General features: G+C 39.7%; 2 protein-coding genes across 5 annotated transcripts in view; one reads left to right on the top strand and one right to left on the bottom strand.

Annotated features, from left to right (window-relative positions):
• The window catches only part of LOC139996066 (uncharacterized), a 108,386-nt gene that overhangs the window by 50,402 nt on the left and 36,863 nt on the right, over window positions 1-21,121 (bottom strand). Inside the window, exon 1 of one of the 3 annotated variants that reach the window (XM_072020118.1) lies at window positions 12,392-12,596. The exons of the other annotated variants lie outside the window; for them this stretch is intronic. The gene's annotated coding sequence lies outside the window, so the exon portion shown is untranslated. Of the gene's footprint in view, window positions 1-12,391; window positions 12,597-21,121 lie in introns of those variants that run through there. 3 annotated transcript variants of the gene reach the window in all.
• The window catches only part of LOC139996067 (uncharacterized), a 156,346-nt gene that overhangs the window by 120,770 nt on the left and 14,455 nt on the right, over window positions 1-21,121 (top strand). The window contains exon 1 of one of the 2 annotated variants that reach the window (XM_072020121.1): window positions 18,667-19,069. The exons of the other annotated variant lie outside the window; for it this stretch is intronic. The gene's annotated coding sequence lies outside the window, so the exon portion shown is untranslated. Of the gene's footprint in view, window positions 1-18,666; window positions 19,070-21,121 lie in introns of those variants that run through there. 2 annotated transcript variants of the gene reach the window in all.

Raw genomic sequence — 21,121 nt, 5'->3', positions numbered from 1 at the left:
CAATCTGTTAATTTTCAATGAAGTTAGAAAACAGAAAACGACGATTTTGAAAATGCCTTGAAATACCACGGTGTAACGTAGTTTCGCCGAGCCTGATACGTGCGAAATGAATGTGTTGTGTTTGCTGCTAACACGTTCCTGATGTTACTCCTTTTGAACGTGTCTTGCAAGCATATCCTCGCTAATGCACGTTCCTGTTTGCAGATACGCGTTTAGAAAGCGCGGTTCAGGGATAAAAGGCAGAAAATTATCACACGTACCAAGGCTGAAATTAGTCGAGTAATTTGAATTCAGGATTACGTTCATACAAGCCGAATATTTTGTGGTATTTGGTCCAATTCTCAACTTCAATTAGTTTCAATGAATTTATATTACTTGGTCTTGAAATAAGTGAAATTTTCTAAATCCCCGATTTCTATAATTGCATTAGCAAAAAAAGAAAAAAACATTTAATTTACCCAAACATCCACAGTATATTAATAACCTTGCTGCTAGCGCGACGTCAATCTCCAAGTAAAGAGAAAAATCTCTATTTCATAGAATCTTGCAGAGGTATAACGATGAGTGGTAACATCAAGATCTTTACCTTCTAACGATCTCCGACAGAAAATTGGCAGAAGAAACAGTTTCCTTTCGGAAGTTTTTCTGCGCCGTTTCCATATTTAACGGGTCGTAAAATCACAACGTTTTACAACCTTAACCGTGGCAAACGCGCACCCGTTTTATGCACACGTAACCGCGTTCTTCAACGGATATCTGACACACTTCGAGTCCCCTGGATGTTAGCAACCCACCCAGACGTCGCGTCCGCGTATTGTCTTTATTGTGCGCGGACAATAGTCGTGATTTCCCATGTGCCGTTATCTTCGTAACCGAACTGGATACGCGCACAGTTTCTCTATTTTCTGGTTGTTCTCTGTTCTCGGGGAAAAAGAAATTTGCGAATGGATGGAAGGGATGAAGAGCGATAGGAACTGCAACGCTTTCTGCAACATTTCATCCGAGCACCGTCTCTTTGTTTGGTGAATTTGATGGAACGTCCGTTAAGCGACGATACCTTACGCTAGTAAATGCGAGTCTCGGGTTTCCAATATTTCCTCGATATACAACTTTCGTAAAACGAGATCTTCATAGCTTGGGACGCTAGACGTTGCAACGTTTTAGCCTTCAGTCAGCCACCTCAAAGCATAAAGCTTTTAAGAAACATTTCTTTCAGCATCTTGAAACTATTTCGACGAAATTTTTTATATTTCCCCCGGCTTTCGAAGTTAGTCATTTCTTAATCTAAAAACACAGATCTTGCGACTTGAGTTTTGAGTCTTCAATTTTCGAAACGTCGAATTTATTTTTTCGTGGAAAAGGAAGTTTCGGGTTTAGATCGAGCTTTCAACTTGTCACGTAGTTTTACTACACGAAACGAAAAAGGTACCTTCGCGGTTTAATCTTCGGCTTCCCCGGAAACAAATCTTGTTAACCTGTCCGGAGAAAAGACCTTTGATTCGATCCTGAATCTCCGATGTTAAATATTTTAAACTTGTCGCGGGAACAGTGCTTTCAATTTGATCTTTCAAGGTTACATATTTATCTAAGCTTCTTACGAACACCGAGCTTTCGGTTTGAATTTAAGCTTTCAGGATCAAATACTTTTTCAGTCTGTCTACGAAAACGAAGCTTTCAGTTCAATTTTGAGCTCTCAAAGTTACATTTACACCCAAGCTGTTAATTTATTCTTGAATTTGCAAGAACTTATAAATTTTAATCTTGCAAGGAACCAAACCCGAGACTAACCACTTATTTTCATAAAGACTTGGTATATTCACTCTCAATTACGTATTCTTGATACAATTGAGATATAAAAATTCGAGGGTCATAGAAATTTATAGATAAACAGAAGATAGAAAATAGACTCAAATTAATTTCCTCAAAGCGGAGTTAAGTGCTTAAGCCGAGTATTCCGTGAATTATCGTTTGAGTCTCAATATCGATCGTACGAAAAGAAATTTCAATCGTGTACAGCTGAAAATCGGCGAAGCAATACAAATGCTACTCGCAACTTTCGTAGCAGCGAACTCAATCCTCGAATTTTGAGCACACGCTTCCGTTTCTCACGGTCGTTCTCTTTTCCCTTCACATTTTTGGCCGATATTTCAAAGTGCATTTCGCGGCACCAAGTGAATTCAACCTCGCGCAAATAACTCGACGACGAGAGATAGCCACGGCCTTGGTAGCGAACCGGTGCACAGTTTTGGACAAAAGGACCTAAAGAGAAAGAGAGAGGGAGAGAGAGAGAGAGAGAGCTACGAGTTGCGAGCGTTTCTTTTATGGCCGAAGAATGGTTAGGTAGATGGCCGCGTAGAAAGAACCGATATCTCCGAACGTTCCCACCAAGTTTTTAATTATAAGATAGTCCCAACTGTATGAAATTATTATCAGAGTTGTTGGCGCGAGTAGACGGTTTATAAATTGCGGCTATTAAAACTTTATGAACGTGGATAGCGTATCGTTTCACTTTATTAATCGCCTCGTGTTACCTTTCTCCGTATTTCTCGGCCTTTCTCTCGCGTTTCGTCTTCTTAATTCGTTCTAAGCTGAGACATAACTACGCTTAAATGAGGCAGGTTTACTACCACTATATGTAAAATATGCGCTAGGTATAATTCAATTCTATAGTACGTAGTATAAAACGATTCACGAAGGATAAATTTCCTCGGAGCAACAAATTCTTCTAAATCTCCAAACATTTTCATCATTGACGATCCAGAATCGAACAGAATCGACCGAAAACGATCGTCGATTCGTTCTAGCCATTACTTATCAAGAATAATTGCCGATCAAGCAAGAAATTCACCGTATCCCATCTTTCAGAAAATACGAAACCTGAAAAGTTAAATGGAACGTGGAATCCGGCTTTAAAACAGATAAACATAGAGAGACGGTTTCTGGTAGACAGAAACGATCGAACGGTTCGTTTGGTTTAATCAGCCACCTGTCCTGCGGATTTTCATGCTGCGTCTTTCGCGCTATATTCCTGGGATTTATTCAGAAGCACGACGCTCTCTCTCCCTTATTTCCCTCGCATTCCAGCTTCCTCTCTCGGTCTCCGTGAATACACGAAGCGTGGGGTAATTAGTAGCTACCACCGAGCCACTTCCACGACCTACTTTATACTCCCCGAAAAGATAAATAAATAAGAGCTTCCTGTCTTCTTTATTTTCGTGCTTCTTTCTCTTTTAATAACTGGGACGGTAATTAACGTATCAACGGGACAGAATGCTGAATTGAGCGGTATCAATTCAAGGTGCAATGATTTTTGCATCTTGAATACAGGAGATGTGGAAGATAAACTGATCGTCGAATTTTCGGCTGTGAACGTTCCTGTCGATTAAACGGTGGAACATTCGTTTCAAGGATGAAAGCTTCCTTTGTCTCGTTCGAAAACTTTCAGCACAAAGATTTATCATTCACGTAGGGATTTTTATTGTATCATCTCCAAAATGGGAGAAAACGATCAGTGTCGAATAAATCTATATTTGAATGTGTTGTAAAATATAAACTTTTAGATAGATTGTCATCAAAACAGAGATGAAATATGATAAATAGCGAGCGAAAGATACGTACAATCGTTGCGTATAAGAATTTTTCACTCTCGATCAATACGAAAATTCATTGTCCTTTATTAATGTCGTGCTATACCCGACATACAGTATACGATACCTTTCATTCGTTTCAATCTATCAATTACAATCGACGCTTCTCCATCCATTTCCACCATTCATCGACGCGTCCAAACATTCTTGAACATTACCATATACAACCCTCAAAATGGACAAAAGCGAACGTTATTCAAATCTTAAATTTCAACTTGACAAAAGGGGAAATTTTAACAACAAGCGAACAAAACGAACGACATAAACAGAAGTATCGGTTTTATTCAAGCGCGGCGAAAGATTCAGTAGAAAAGTAAAGGAACTTTGCAAAAAAGAGAGACAGAAGCGGCAAAGGTTTGAATAAATAATTAAGCGAGCCAGAGTTCCCTTAATACCTCGAATAGAATGGTAGAGACGCGGAAGCAAGGGCGAAGGCTTCCCTAAGATATCATTCGCGTAGATGCATTAATTAAAATTCCACCCCGACACCTACGAGCCACCCCCCTACGTCGGGCGAACGATACAGAGTTCGAGCCGCTCCAGCAGATCGAATCCAATTCGCTTAAAAGGACCACCCTCTGCTTTATGAGCCTTCATTCTGTCTTTTTTATACGTCCGTCCATGCCCTTTTATCTTACGTACGCGTCGCTCTGTTTGCTTCGAAAATATTTATGCATATTATTCGTTCCAAGTCGAACGTGTTTTCTTGTTCCACTTTAATCTGATACGTGTTGTTTAGCTAATTTATCGGACTTTTGACAATTTCCCAATGGGATTATGTTCGAGAATAACTTTTACAATAGATATTTTATTGTATCAGATCATCCTGAAAGTTCTGACAATGATAAGCTTTCTATCTTGGAACAACGTATAACCATATTGAAGGTATTGAAAATAAGCGATTGAGAAAATGATTATTTCTTTGTTAGCAAGTTTTTTTTATCAGACACAGGAAATATATGCTTTCAAGTTTTTATAGAAAATTTCATTTAAAATGATGACATTTAAAATTATCAGGCAAAAGGCAAAGATCGTGGAAATTTCAAGGTAAATAATCCTGTTTTATAAAAATTAATTATCCAACGAGCTTTGATCCATATGAAACGCAAACTAGATTCCATAGGATTTTCCGCGATATCAAAGATATTCTCTATTGTGATATTCGCTGGATATAGAGTTATTTAATCACAAACTAGCCGAAGATCATTCCACATTCGAGGTATAAAAGCGTCCAAAATTTCCAAAAGCACAGTTTATTCCATCCCGCGTTGCTTTTTATCTAATTCCACTGTTCCCCTCCCTCCTCTTTTGTTCTGCGCGCTGTTCCTAATTTCCTTTCACGCACGCCCGGCAATTTGCTACTTAATCAAACGCCTGGCTAAAAAGGCCGCCTAATTAGACAGGCAGTCGAAAGGGCCGCGTTTACTTTGACACGTGTATCGAACTAGGCCAGCCAGAAGGTAGACGACGTCGGTGAAAACTTTCGAATGTAACTTTACTGCCCGCTCGGCTTTCTGATAATTAAATTCCGAACGACTTACGTGACTACGACGTGCGATGAAATTTTCAAGAATCCAACAGTCTCCCGCAGCTCGACCAATCCGGTTTCCCTCAATTTCCAATGATTTCGTCTCCTCCCAATCATCGTTTTGTTCTAACGTTTCGATTTATTACGCCCTATTTATGTGCATCGTCATTTTATAAGTCAAAATCTTGGAAATTTTATTAGCCTTTCGATATTTCGTTTTAATATCAGAATCAACGATCATCGAAATATGAAACTTGTGGCCGAAGAAACGAAAGTAAAATGTATAGGAAAAAGTATATAATGCAAGGGAAAATAACAAAGCTTTTATGTGTATAGTTTGCGAGTGCTGCGATATGAATACGATAATGATTGAATCTCTGAAAACGTCGCGTCGACGCGAGGAATCATTGAATAGTGAATTGAATGCGTTTTCCTGCTTTATTTATATGTGATAACATAATACTAACACAACGTGCACATACATTACCGTTCAATTGTTACTATCCGAACAATTGCTTATTTTTAGCAAATATATTTATCTATGCATATCTTTAATCAGACAATTACGGTTAAATCAAATTTCAATGACTTTATTCTTCAGAACTTAGAAGCAAAATATCGGCTTTTTTCAAATAAATTGAAGTTCTTGAATAAATGTTGCTAAGGATAAAGAGAGCGTAAATCCGGAGAAATCAAACCAAAATTCGACGGATCGATCGTTGTCCAAACGTTCCTTGTAAGCTGTCCCTTTGCTTTACACAACGGCAAACACGTGGCATCGACGTGACGTAAACACGGAGATGTGAATGCAACGTGACTATTAAGCTTCATTTCCACTGACAGAATCGTGTCGAGCCCGTGCATCATACGTTGTCACAGAACAAGAGTGTATTAATTTCTATTTAGACATCGTTTACACGTCAATTTTAATATCCCCGATATCGCTAACAGTTTCATAGTCTCAAAACTTCCTTTAGCTTGAATCATGTGAAAATTGAGATCAAAGCAAATCCGATATCAAAGGCGAATCGAGTAAGCAAATCGAAACTATATTTGATTTTCCAAAGAAACACCGACAAAGACAAATCGACATAACAATGGCAACAATATGTGCATTTTATTTTCTTCATTTACCTTTAAGAAAAAATGTAAAATGCTTGCAAAAATGTAAAGATCGACAGAGTTCAATTATACTTGTAAGATGACTATATCTACAAAGAACTTCGTAAGGCGTCTGTCCGATAGGAATCAAAGAAGAAGAAGAAAAAGTAAGAGCTTTTCTTTGGATAAACTTCAGTGTTGTGAGAGACATCTTATGTTCGTCTCGAGTGTTGTTAAAGATGTCTGGAAATTGTTGTCCTTCTTCTTGGCAGTTTTCTTCATCGCGAATTGCTTCTACGTTGGGCTAAATTATTACAAATATTCATATCCTACTCTGTTAAATCGTAACATACGTATGAAATACCTGCTTTTTAACCATTCATACCTCGGTGAATCTTAAAAAAATATCTGCTTATATACGTCGAGATTAAAAAACCTAAAACGAATATAGGAAGAATTTTCAATTATTCATTTGGTTTCAGAACTCTCAATTCAAGAATAAAAAAGAAACGGAGAGCGAGATTTCAATCGAATCTGATCACAGCTCGTGATAACTCGACCAACGCTATTCAATCGCGATTCAGAATTCCGTGCCAATGTCAATTTTCCAGAAGAAACGAAACATCTTACGTTTGATGCGCACGAACGTGAAGCATAGAACGATAAGTGAATTTCGTTCAAGATTCTTCGCGATATACTTAAAATTTTCCCGTTGCATTCCGCGAATATCGTCGTTTAAGCTACTTCCTTCTTCGTCGCTCGTTTGTTTACGCTTTAAAGATATTTCAAACGGAACGAAATTGATTTTTTTTTATGTTGAAAATAAAGTGGATTGGGAATATTTGCAATTTTCCAAATCGATTCTATTTCCTACGAGAGTATTAATTTTCCATTTTTCAAACTACGATTGCTTTAAATTTAATAAATTTCTCTTCAACAGCCACCTCGTTTTATAATAGTCAAATAACTTTGCGATCTCCTTTTCCTTCGTATAAAGAAAAATCTTTGATAAGGTGAAGAAAATACTTGAAAAATATGTATTACAGAATAAAGAAAAATAAAGGCAACAAGCCTTAAAAAAATACTTAACGACCCTCATAGAGGTCGCGATTCCACAGATTATAAACCAGAGCTTCAGACTGATTAAATTCATATCTACGCGAATGCCACTTAATTAAACATCTTAATTAAACATCTTAATTGTTATATTTTCATAAAATTACTTTAAACGAAGTGCAATTTATCCACCACGTCCAAGATAACTAAGTTCATATTTATACGAACACTACTTAATCGAAATTAAACATGAAAATTTTTATACTTTCACAAAGCCACTCTAGATCATATCTAGTTTAGCTATGTACGTGCTACAAAGCTTAGCATCTACTTTAAATTATACCGGTAAATATCATTATATTAAATCTCGTTTCATTCTTTTTATTTTCAATTTAAAGTAGGTGAAATCCGAGTTAGACTACGTTAGACCCAAAATAGAGTAAATCGCGCGCACGAAAGCAGATATTCCTTTTCATTACGCGTCTCTCCAGCATCAGCCTATCCAGTTCCCATCGTATTTCATTGGACAAGCCGCGCTTAATGCATTCGAAAGTTTACCTCGCGGAAAAATATAACCGGCACGAAAGAATCCCCAAGAGAGTAAAATTAAGCCGAGGAAAACACACTATGCCGTGAAAATATTTCATATATTTCACGATCCATGGAAATTCCGATGCGTGAATTTCCAGGTCACTGGTTGCGGAAAATCGAAGATCCAGGGCAACCCGGAGATCGTCGATCGATATTGACCAATTTACGTATTCCGGGAAAGTGCCGTACAATTCAAAGAACTCCAATGCATCGGTGTACTTTATTCCATCTGGAATTTATTAGGTGTAAAAATGAGTTTAGCCTTTTGAAAGCTAAACTAATCGACACCGCCTTCTGTTGATTTTTTATTTCTGTACCAAATTTTCTTACCATTGGATTTCTACGCCCTCTCCATAATTTTAAAACTATCATTTATCGTAACTTTGAAAAAGATATCAAAAGGTTGCTTGCTCTAGCAAAGTACATTATTGCCATTTCTTTAGAGTAGTAAATAATTTAGATTAATAGTCTGGTGATTCTAGTCATTAATTCACCATTAATGGTGTATAGTGTTGTTATAAATCGACCGAAGCATCCGTATACTTATAAATGGTAATATAAATGTCAATATGTAGATGAAATTACAATTTTATATTTTTGTCTCGATGTATCGAAAGTGAATAATTTTTTGACGAAACACAGACAATAAGGCAACTTCGATAAAACGTATCAATACACGTACATCCCTTTCAGATTATAACTGGGTGTCATCCGTGAAGCACTTTATGATAAAAGCCATTAAAAATACGTAGTAATGTAAATAATAATGATATAGAAGAAATCACAATTTTTTCTTCTTTTCGCTCGTCTCTTGAAACTCTTGATTTTATCGCTGTACAGCGATTAACCCCGTTCGATTTCATTTCTTTTCCCTTTCGACCATTCGTTGAAATCTGCCATTTTTTCGGCGTATTATGAACGCATAATGCGTCCGATTTCAATCAAATGTAAATCCCTTTCGTGACGAATCTCGACACCGCTCGCGAAATAACAATTAAAAGTATAAAAAATTTCACTGGCAAACAATTTCTGCAATTCGCAACATATCCCCGACAATACACGTCGCTAGTTTTTAACCGACGCAACAAAAGAAGAAACAAACGAGTTTCTGTAAACTTCACCCGCCCCGGGGACCCGTCGATGCTCGCTCGTCAATCTGTCCACGTAAACCCCGCAACAAAGGTAGAAACTAATAACCAGAAATCGGTTTCCAAAACAGAACGAAGGGAAATAAATCCATCACCAGCGCGACGTAGAACAAGGCTTTCTATCGTTTAAAAGAAGCGCCGAGTGCGGTTCAGCGTTCTCGTCGACTGAAACAGCTACCACGAAAAAGTTATGGGATACTGTTCAAGTATTAACATCGTCTGGCGCTTAACCATTCCAGTTATTATATTTACTTTTTCACGTAGAATCCCTTTCTTACGAGACATTGCGCATAGTTCATAGATATGGTATAATAAAGTCACTGGAACAGTTAAATAACAAATGATACTAATGCGCAGAGTACCCACTTCGAGATTAAACTACAAAGAAGGTTACTTTTTATAGAAACCGGAAGCATAAATCTTAAAATCATCGTTAAAACGGCAAATTAAACGCGTTAAAAATTGACCATTCCTGAGTGCACGTACCCGAAACTGTCGTCAAATTTTTTAAATCCTCTCAATGCAAAATTCAAATATGCGCCTTCCTCTACAAAATCTGCAAGACGTATACTGATATCCTAATTACGGATCTTTGGAAATTTCGAGATTTAAAAAAGAGAATTCGATAATAGAACACGACCAAAATTACAGTTTTTCCCCGAACAGACAGCCGCTTTCGAACACTGCGCGATGCAGTTGGTGATCGTCGCGGGCTTCCGGACGAAATTGAAATTGTTGCCGATGAAGCCCGGGGGAGCGGGATCGGGGCGGACTAGAATCGAGCCTAACTAACTTGTGCAACGAAAACGCGGAACAGACGACGCGCGAGTGCACGAAGAAACGAAATGAAACAGCTGAGAGGGTGAACGCACGCTAGAAATTGCTCTCTTCCACTGATCATCCCCCAGAGGCAACACGCGCATCCTGTTCCACCCTGTTTTTCCAACCTATCCAGCATGTCTCGAGCCGGCTCCAAGCGACGTGATTAATTACGATATCGCTTTTTAGCCGCAGTTCCGTGGCCCCGTCCGTTCGATTGCCACTTCGCTTTTTTCTATCCGTTTCAAAATCCGCGGCCCGCGTTCGACACACGTTCTCGGCTACAATTTTTCTTTTTTTTTTTATTATTTCTTCTTTTTTCATTAATCAGTCCCGACGAATTAATCCGACTCGTATCCGCGTGGCTGAACCACGCCCCGCGTTTGCGACCCTCGACAAGGTGCTTCGGATGTCTCGTGTTGTGTTAGACGCGAATTGAATTCGCTGCGGTGACTCTTTATCAGTGCGTAGACGCGGATAATTTTCGGTTTTAGCAGGGCGAATTAGTTTAGAATTTTCGTGTAAGCGTGGACTCTTAAATGTTTCAGTTTTGATGTGAATAGAATATGAAACGCTTGTCATAAAAGTATAAAACGGTTTAAGTTTGAAAGTAAAAATATAGCGAACTAGTATAAATCATAAGATAATAAATCGCGAAGTAGTTAGAAAGTAATGAGTTAGTTCAATAAATCATTCAACCATCTTTGGCGAATTTTTATTATTCTTTGGAATCTTCTTTACGAACGTAATTCCAGTATGTAAGCTGTAAAACAATCTGTCATAAACCATATATTTAAAATTTCTAAAAGTTTAGTAAACTAATTATTATTAGCGTATTTTCATCGCCGTATGCTTCTTCGCGCACTTCACTTGTTTATTCTATAAATTTCACACACAATTCAATCTTCTATCGCTATTTTTATCCTCTTTTCTCTATTTCCCCTTCGTTCGGCCAATCGGTAGAAGATAAAATACACGAAGGCTTGCCGAAAGAGATTCGGGAGTCTCAAAAGTTAAAAGCCCAAGACTCCTGAACTTTCCCAAGAATTTTTGCATCTCGTGATATCGTAAAGCTTCCCGATCTGCCCAAAACTATTCGTATACGAATTCCTCGATCTTCTTGTCATCTGGTTCACGGAAAACCAATAATTAAATAATCTAAAGGCAAGGCGTAGTCGAAGAATGAGTCGAAGCACTTGAAAACATTGTCGAACAGTTATGGTTTTCAGTAGAAACGGCGGCTGACTGGTTTCAAATGACGCGGAGCGCAAATTAAGGAAGCCTCAAAAGCGAGAAGTTATGTCGTCTGGTCTGGCGGGGAAAGTTTCTTCCACTTGGACGGCAGCTTGTCGTTCGCGAAATTTGCTCTCTCTCTCTCTCTCTCTCTCTCTTCCTCCCTCTCTCTCTCTCTCTCCCTCTCTTTCGTCTTGTGGTCGTGCATCGAGTCGCACGATATTAATTCAAGTTTCCCCGTATCCTCTCAAGGATTAATTAGACTTATACAAAATGGCGGGAATCGTGGTAACACGTACCCTCTGGCACTCAGCTTGCGAAACGAGGCCAAGAGGAAATTCAACATTCTAAATTATGAATATTTAAATCTATTTCCGCGAGATACAAAGCACTCGTGTGGAAAAACACAATTTGCGCTTATGAAAGATACAAAAAAGAACGCTCGTCGGACGTGGGGGGATTTGAAAGAAAAATTGCCTGAAGCGTGGATGAAATATTAACAAGATTCGAGCGATCTATGATAATTATACACTAAAAGTTAATTAAAATACCTCAAACGTTTCAAATAAAATAAATGAAATATTTGAAAATACGGAAAATCAAGTAGAAGCTCCCCTTTCATTTCCGGCGAATTATCGGACTGACAACCTTCAATGGGAATTTTGCAAATCTAATATCGTTCCAGATATCGGCAAACGGCTTTTCGATCGATTTGTTCCCAATAGAAAAATTCCTCATGGATCGCGACATCAGCTGGCAAAACGTCGATTCAAATCGACGTGGAATCAACAAAATTTACGGGTCAATTAGCAACCGTGCCGGCCGCCTCGTATAAATGATTTTTAATTGATTCCACGAAAGGAGGTAGGGAGAGAGGAAAGAACGGTCGTCGGTGATTCGAAACGCGATTCATTCGCGCGGGTCGGAAATCAATTTCCCTCCAAAACTACGACAGATCGCAATCTACGCTCTTTCATCGAGCCCGTATGAATCTAATTAAATTGGTCCCTAGCAAACGGGTCCCTCGTCGACTCACTGGTAACACAAATTTAAAAAGCAGACTAATTAAAATCAATCCAATTGCTCGATAACCGAATTTCTATTACAAAAGCACCAAGAACCGGTCGCGTGTCAAACAGGAACCGAACGTGATCATAAAATAAAAAAAAGTTTTTATGAAAACGGATCAGACACATCGCACTAGTACGAGCACGCGGAACCTGCCGTCAAAACAAACCATCTAACGAGCTTACGATCTAAGGATCTACCTTGCGATCGTGGCAGGCCTCTCCGAGCGGGAACATCGAACGCGTGCGATCCACTTGCCTCACTTCCTTTCTTTCTCGTTCTCCGTTTCCCTTCCCTCTTTTGGTATGTTTTTCCGCTCTTATGGACGACGAAACGACAGACGTATTGCAAGCTTGCGATGGCACGTGAACACCACGGCCGAATGGCGCGACTGAACTCGCCTGAACCGTGCCGGAGCTTGACTCAACCGAGGCTTTCGGGCCGGCGCTCTCGTTCATTTGGTGGGGGTGGCGGCGTACAGGGGTTGAGGATGTACAGCGAGGAAGGGTTAGAAGAAGGGAGAAGGGAATGTGGGAAGCGTTGGATAGACGGCGGAGGATGGAAGGGCGAGAATGAAACCGCGATCGACGGGTAGAGGGGTTAGGAATAGTGGATTGTGCGATAAAGCAAAGAAGTCCCGCTAGAGAAAGATGGTATAAGGTGGTACAAGGTGTTGCGCAGGATTGATGTACGTGTGTATGCGTGTAGGCGAAGAAATGAATGAAATGGAAGAATGTGGAGGAGGATTTGAGGGAGAAGAGGAAGAAAGTGAAACGAGCAACTGGAAGGACGGGATATTGTTTTGCGAATACGATTCGGTGGAGGAAGATAGATAGAACGGCAAAGACAGGTCGAAGGACTAGAAAGGATAAATTTGAAGCGAAATAAGGAAAAATGTTGCGATAAAAGTTGAGAAGGAGGAAAATAATGTAAAAGAATGGACACTGAAGGGGGATGTTTTTTCAAGTGGTTGCAGGGAATGCAAAATGACAGAGTACAGGGAACGTAGAAAGGAAGGTAGCAAAGTGGATAGCGAAATGTAAAGGAAACAAAAAGAAAATTGGGAAAAAACGGCACGATCGGTGGATTAGAGAAGAGAAAAGAGATGGATGAGCGAAGAATAAACAGAGACGCGAGCTGCGTGTGTACATCGATTTACCAACTATGGCACACACTGCGATTCTATCGCAACGAAGCTTGCAACGTCGGCTTATGAAGTTCGCCGATATGTCACGATGTATTCTGTGAACACGATCGTAATTACGGGAACACCTGTGCCAGTTACGAATCCATATGCTACTGTGTCGCAGCCTAGTTTTTTAACGCAGCTTTTATAAATAACGCGCGACTTCTAATTTTTCCAGCTTATATTTGTCATTTCAAATTAACGATAAAAATTACGAAAAAGAATGTCGTTATTTCCGTTTCATAGGATAAAGTAAAAGTAATTTTATGCAACTGCGATATAACATTTATACGGAGCTTCCAGCGTTAGAACTCAGTTGCATTAGAATCGCGGCATTAGAAACCCCTTTCAGTCCTAACAAAGAACATTTGTATTACAATTGAGTGATTATTTTTTCTGTACATACGTTCTATAGATAGATACTACGTGTAATAAGACAGGAAGCACCTATTCTTTACACCTATCGGAAAAATTAGCTGAAACTTGCGGTTTTCGCAATTCACGCGAATAAACTGATAACAACGAATCTCGGACCATCTAATTCATTCTGAAGTTTCATCTTAATAAACCAGCCAATATTTTGATACTAATTGAGTTAAACATAGATAAGTCCCGTCGTTCCACTAACGTCAAATTTCAAAAATAGAACCTAAAAGTTTCCATGCATAATGTTTGACGAGTACCTTATGTACACATTACACGTTCGTCACTCCGAGCTACTAAAATAACATACGAAAGAGACTGTACGAAAATGTAATAAATAATCAAGGTTGAACGAGACCCTTCAATTACCTAATTTCATTAGGTAAATTAAAGAGGAATATCCTGATTGATCAGGAACTCGTAAAAGTTTCGTTAGCCTCTAATAAAGAAGCCAGATTTTAACTGCCAAACATCGTGATATCAATCACGAGACATGATATTTTTCGTCTAATCAAAAAGCACGCGCCTTCAATTCGTTATATTACTCTCTACATATATTTTTCGTTCACTTGGTTGTATTAAAATGTTAAAATGTTAGAAAATGTTAGAGCACGTGATACCAGTTGCACGATGAAAGTCAAATAAAACGATTATTCTGATGTCGTAAGATTAATTAACGATATGACTGAACTAAACTTTTAAACTGTTACAACCTAATACAAACTTTAAATTAGAATCCTTAACGTCAAACTTCAGACACGGTGCAACAGTTAGAATACCGCAAGAGAAGTGTGCTAAAATCACCATCGGATCTAAATAAGCGCAGTATCCGATGGAAGCATCATCGCAGTTTCATCCTGGTCGAAAATCCCAAAAACCGATTCCACTGCGATAAAAGCTGCAGAGAAGCTTAAGAATGACAGACTCCGGCTTCTCTGAGACTAAGAAGAAAGGGATCGCAACGCTTAAGCGGCCGATTGATTAAAGCCCCGCGAACACTCCGCCCGTGTGAATTTTTAATGAGAGAAGCGGAGTCTGAACGAGCTCTGGTCGACTTGCGAGTAGCGCGATCGGCTTTCAAGATGATACTTTCAACCCTCTACACGGGGCTAGAGGCCCGGAAGAAGTGAGAGAAGAACGCGAAGGGTGCTCAAGTGCCTTTGTTCGCGATGAATGCTCGCCCCTCGAACAGGTAGCTCGCGACCCCGTGAATCTTCCTTCGATTAGGGAGCTTCGCCATACGAACCTACTCCTCTAAAACTTGCTCTCGTCGCGTGCGTTCTTGACCCGCGAATGGGAATTTTTGAACTTAGCAATGGCTGACACGGTTAAGAGCTCTGACAAATGGTCGTAGCTCGTTATTAAAGGAAAGGGTACAGGCGTTGTTCGCTGCGTTTAGAGTCGCATAGTTCGTTGAAGGGTAGACGCAAGACGGTGATTTTATTAGACTTGATAGGGCGAATTTACGAGCAGGAAAATTCATGGCTGAGAGGAATTTATATAGAAACCATAAATCTCTGACGAAATCGATGAGCGAGAGGTGATTTTCGAAGTTGTATGACTGACAAATTGTAACGAGTATCGAGTATCCATTTTTTACTTTCTTTACGGAGAGAGAAAAAATTGTAGCCTGTCGTCAAAGAGAGCGTACGTTACAGATTCGATTTTTTAGCGAGAGCTAATGTTATTGCCAATCATGTCGTCGACGAGCACAAAAGGCAATCGACAAACGCGAAGATTAAACAATCGCGTGGCCGATGCAGCACCTGTCCATTATGACAGCACTGCACGGCGGAAAAAACATTTTCACGTAGACAACGATTATTCGAATGATTCATCGGCCCTAGAACTCATGCACGCGGTAGACAACGTGTTTAGAAATGAATAAGCTGCTACTGAGAGAGAGAGAGAGGGGGGGAGAAAGAGAGACGCGCGAACTAACGTCGATAATTTAGCACAATCGTGATAATTCAGCGAAATGCAATTCTCCGCCGACAATCCAGCTCTCGTCACGATATAAATTTCCGTTTTCTGCCGATATTACCGGCCTCCGTTAAAAATCCACAGCTAATATACGATGCCCTGTCAAAAGTCCGATCCAAACTTCTTCACGCCCCCCGATAAATTCAGGAAAATTCCCAACCTGTCGAAAACAAGCAACCGTTAATCACGAAACATCGTAGAATTTTTCAAAATTGCCTTGCACCGATCACCCTTCCGTTTGTCGAACAAACAAAACAGAGTTTATGCATTCTTTACAATTTTTTATTACTTGCTGAAATATACTTTGTTTTTGTCATGTAAGGTATAACGCACGATGCGTGATTTCAATTGTATTTTTCAATAAATATGTAATGAGTTTGTTTGTATCAACCAAGTACAGTTCATCGTGCAACATTAATCAAAACCTAATAATCGATGACTTCCTGGAATATATGACTCGGGAAACTTTCCGTTCATATAATCGGAGTTTACGTTCGGATAAGTGAAATCAATAGCCAAAGGCTCGTTTAATCGTGCACTAACGAGAATTTCGTTCCTCTAAATAAAGTACGGATAAATGGAGTTTTACTGTATCTCCATTTATCAACTCACTCAAGCTTTAACAAGCTCGCGCGTTAACACGAGACAAGTAGTCGGAAAAAGGAAACAAAAAGTAGCAGGGAAGAACCGAACGTAACTGTCGAAACTCGACCCTGTACATTTCGCATCGTGCGTACATTCTTCTACTTTTACGCCGTCAAATTTTCCATAAGTCCATAAAAATCCGCGATCCATTAACCATTATCTGATCCATTAACCAATATCCTCGAACATCGATCTATCATTATCTCCATCTATCAACATCCTCCAACTCCAACGAACTCGCATTAACACGAAACAAGTAGACAGAGAGAAGAAACAAAAAACAAAAGGAAGAACCGAACACAGTTTCGATCGCTCTCGAAACTCCACTCGCCGCGTTTCGCGAGCCACCTGCTCGATTACCCTCGGAATTAATGTATGAATTGGGTACACACGGGATTGTTCCATGTCCGCGCCTCACCCCTTTCCGCGTTGCCCTATATTCCCAGCCTCTCGAACATCGGCCCATTGACCTTTTCGCGGCAGGCTAGGCAACGTAGAGGGGATTGCATCGAGGTAAATTCGCGGACCTCGCGAAACGACGAAAGAAAGTGGCTGCAGCGCGACACGATAAAGCTTGCGAGTCCGAAATCGATGAGATCGTATTAATTATAACAGGCCTGAAGAACACTCGGGACCTTCCGACCACTTCACCGTATATCATCTCTTTCTTTTTCTCTTTCCGTGTGTACGCCGCGAAATGAAATTCGCCACGACGGCAGAAAAAATCTTGCACAGGGTGGAAGTACTCGTCGTTCGAGCACACACGTCCAAGTGTCTTTCACCAGGCACACACTCTTTCGCGTGTTCATGCGTTTGCGTGTATAGGTTGAAAAAGAGTTGACAAGCTTTCACTGTCTGTGGTCGTAGACGACGCGATTCGATCAACGACGTAATTATAAGCGAAATCGAGTCACACGATCTTTATTTTCGCGTGGGAACTTCCGGTGTGTTGCAATTCCGAGCTTAGGGACTGTGGAGTTTGTCTTTATTATGTGACGTTGACTGATTGTTTGTTAGACACGTGAGCCGGAAAATCGGTTCGTTCGTTCCTCCTTTCAGGTAGAATTGAATAGGCCTTTCAGAATTTTCACAATTTCGTATAAGGTCGCCAGCTGTTCTAATATTTATGAGCAGGGGTGTACGTATTTTATTCTAAGAATGCTGTGTTAATTTACCATTCAAAAGATACGCAGAAGAAGGTAACTAAACGAATTTTATTTTATTCTTCCAGGTTTGTTTATTCCGTTACATGGTTTATAATAAAATTTCAAATTGATTCGAATAAACTACGTAACAGCGAAATTAGAAGAGTATTCGGTACTTCGACTTTCAATAAGATTATTTTATACAATCTCGTGGAAGGCAGTGAAATTTTCCAATAAAGTTACCATCGATCGAATTTAAGATTGCTCGCATCGAAGTAAAAGGTTGGCGAAAGTTGTATCGCGCTCGAGGTCATTCATGAATACTGAAAGACGTCGTGGCACGGAACAGGCTCGTGTCCGGCTATTAATTCACTGTCTGAATAAGCAACGGGGAGATTTTTTTAATTAAAACGTGCGGTCTTTCTAATTAAAAAGCGGGCATTCATCGATTCGCGGCGCCTCGTCTTAAGATTTCACTCGCAGCCAAAGGAATATTCTGAATGGGGAAAAAATGAAGGTAGGAGAACAGAAAAGAGACAAGAAAGTAGACGCGCTCCCTTTCAAAATACATAATTCAAACGTTTCTGAATATTCCGAAAATTTCAGCGCGAGCCGCGGTCACGAGTCAAACACGCGATGCAAATTCACGTTTAAGTTTTAGCTTAAGTCAGTCAACTCGAAAAAGTCTTTAACGATCTAATTCCCTTGTATAATGCACGTTACGAAGTATTATCTAAGCTTCTTTAACACCGAGACACGATATAACACTATCGCCTAAAGACACATTGAAGAAAATAATAGTTCCAATAGAAACCAATCTTATAAAAATAACTTTAATCGTTTGCAAGTAACCTAAATCAATATATCGTCAGCCCTGTAACGATAGTTGCATGATATATGAAATTTGAGATCGTATTAAAGGAAAGAAACAACAGAAAAATCTCAATCTCCAACCGATAACAACGATCATCAACGATCAGCAGTAAATTGAATCAAGAATGTTACGAATACAATTTTTTACGGAAGAATTAAAAAGAAAATAGAGAGACAAGCTAGCTATAGAATTATAGAGCACGGTATAATTAAATTTAATATGCTAGCTGCGCGTGAAAATGAAACCTTCAACACAGTCCTCTAATATATCTCCCGTCTACTTTAAATTACCAGCACAAATCATTTAAATTAGCAAGACAGAAGATCCACGTGCCATCTTAGCACTTTTTATCCTAAACAAAAAGGCAACTTGCTAGTGAACTTGGTCGTACTCTTAAGCGCGCGAGAACGGAACGCAAAAGGCACAAAAAAGGGTGGAATTGAGGGGGTGAGTTTCCTCCACGAGGGAAGGGATCGTGACTTCGTCGAGCGTCGGCTAGAGGGCGGTGAATTTCCAACAACATGGCCGTCTAACACCGACACCCCGTGCAAGTCTCCACGAAGTTGACCAGTTTCAAGAAACCAGTGAATTTCATCGTTGCGCCTGAGGACAGTCCAAGCTTGTAAGTAACGACGCATTGTTCGTAATTATTTTTTTTTATCGGTATTTCGGTTAATTTTTCCAAAACAACGCAAACAGTCTCGACTCGAACTGCGTGCTTTGTCCGGCAAAGAAAACGCACCCCTCTCGCGTGTATCTCGCCACCCCGTGCAATGGTGTGCGTTGACATTGGCGATCAATAGAGCCAATGGTTAACGATAGACTCGATCGTCTAGAATTGTCGATCGATCGAGCGCTCGTCTTTTGACATTTCTTGATATTTAATATAGTAAGGAATTCTATAAAAGAAGAAATTGATTTCATCGAATTCTTTTATTATTGCGCTTTGGTGATGTTTGTGTTGGATAAAATCTCTCCAGGAAGTTGTAATTTATATTTAAAATGATAAAGTATAGTAAAGTAGAAATTATTGGAAAATAATTTGAATGAAAGATAGTTCATCCTTTCTTTTTTTTTTCCTTTTCTCTCTTCTTCCTTTCATTCTGTTATTTGTTTTCGAATGCATACTTCGAGTTGTACGACTGCGTTTCATGAATGAATAGCAAGAAGGAAAGAGAAGCAAAGCAAACACCGCATGTTCGCATACTATTTATACGCGTTCATATCGTTTTATCCGGACTTTTAATCCATTCCATATTTGTAACTTAAACTAACTTTTCCCGCGTATTGAAACCAAAAGCCGCCCCTGTAAATTTTCTCTCGTATCACTGCAAACGTTGATCTTTTAACCCCACTCTTTAAACCAACTCTTCCGTAACCTATGCCGCCAAACCAGCAGAGAGATCAAGTTTATTGGCAATTAACAATTTCCCTCGTTTTTTCATCCACAGTCGATGAGCAAAGGAAAATGTACGTTCGATAACAATTTATCGATTCATCACCGTTAATACCAGACCTTCTGTCTGCACGACACGTGTGAGTGTTTCTGTCTGTCAACGAGACCCTCGTTTCGGTCGAACAACGCCCTGTTCGGCCGTCCGCCCCCTCCGGATTCCAGTAAATGCCATTTCTACGCTGTTCACTTTTCTTTTCTCGCTGACTCAAGAAGACAGAAGAATTGTTCGTTGATAATTTCTGCGTCATTCACGACGTCTTCGTATTTTTTTTTTTTTTTGTCACGTTTTGTTAACGTCGCGATCCTCCATCGAAACCTGTAAGAACCTTTCGTTCTAAATCCCTGTCTTTCTTTCCAACGATATATTTTTCACGGTCTCCATAAAATAACACACAGATGCTGTAATTATTCGAACGATACCATTTTTTATACTTTATTTTGCATTTTATACAAAAGCTAAGCAAGGATTGTCCCCTGCTATTGTCAACGCAGACGATTCTTTATTACATTTAACAAACGTCATTCAACAGACCATCCAGTCCCCGCGCAATTACACACGCGATTTGTATTGCAAATATTTTTAACCCCATTATATAAAATCGAACCTGTATCGATGATGCATTCACATAGTATTAATCTTGTTGTTAATTAGATGGTACTGTTCGTTCAATTAGCAGCGTTAACCAAATTCCTCCTAATGATCCGTTTCGTTGCTCCGCCATGGGACAAAGGTTATTTTCGCGAATTAAATAGTAATTGTAGCTGCTCGCACCGCGTTGAATTTTATCAGCCAGAAATTTTCACCGAAGCGACGCGGTATCGTCGATGCCATCGATCGACAACAACCTTGCCTCTGTCGATGATCCTTGCTTACTACGTATATCGACGTACATCACGAACGTACATCACGAACGTGCATCACGAACGTACATCACGAACACTCGTCGAGCAATTTATTTACGATATGAGCGTAAAACGCGTACCGGTCGTTTCGAAATAAGAATTCGAATGAAAATTCAACGACGACAAACGCTGTCGATTCGCGCAAGTAGTCGAGTCAACGTTGCACCAGACACGGCGGCTGACTGCAAGATATTCGTTTCACGTGCTCGTGTTTGACATTTCATGAGATCGTTCGAAAAGCGAAACGCTCTTTGACAAGAAACGGATCGCTTTAATTCACCGCCTCTTGCATATATCAACAGGTGCATAAAATTG

Source organism: Bombus fervidus, chromosome 17 (assembly GCF_041682495.2).
Source record: "Bombus fervidus isolate BK054 chromosome 17, iyBomFerv1, whole genome shotgun sequence".
Classification (NCBI taxonomy): Eukaryota; Metazoa; Arthropoda; class Insecta; order Hymenoptera; family Apidae; genus Bombus; species Bombus fervidus.
The sequence above is the reverse complement of the archived record's forward strand: the minus strand, read 5'-3'. Positions and strand labels throughout refer to the sequence as shown.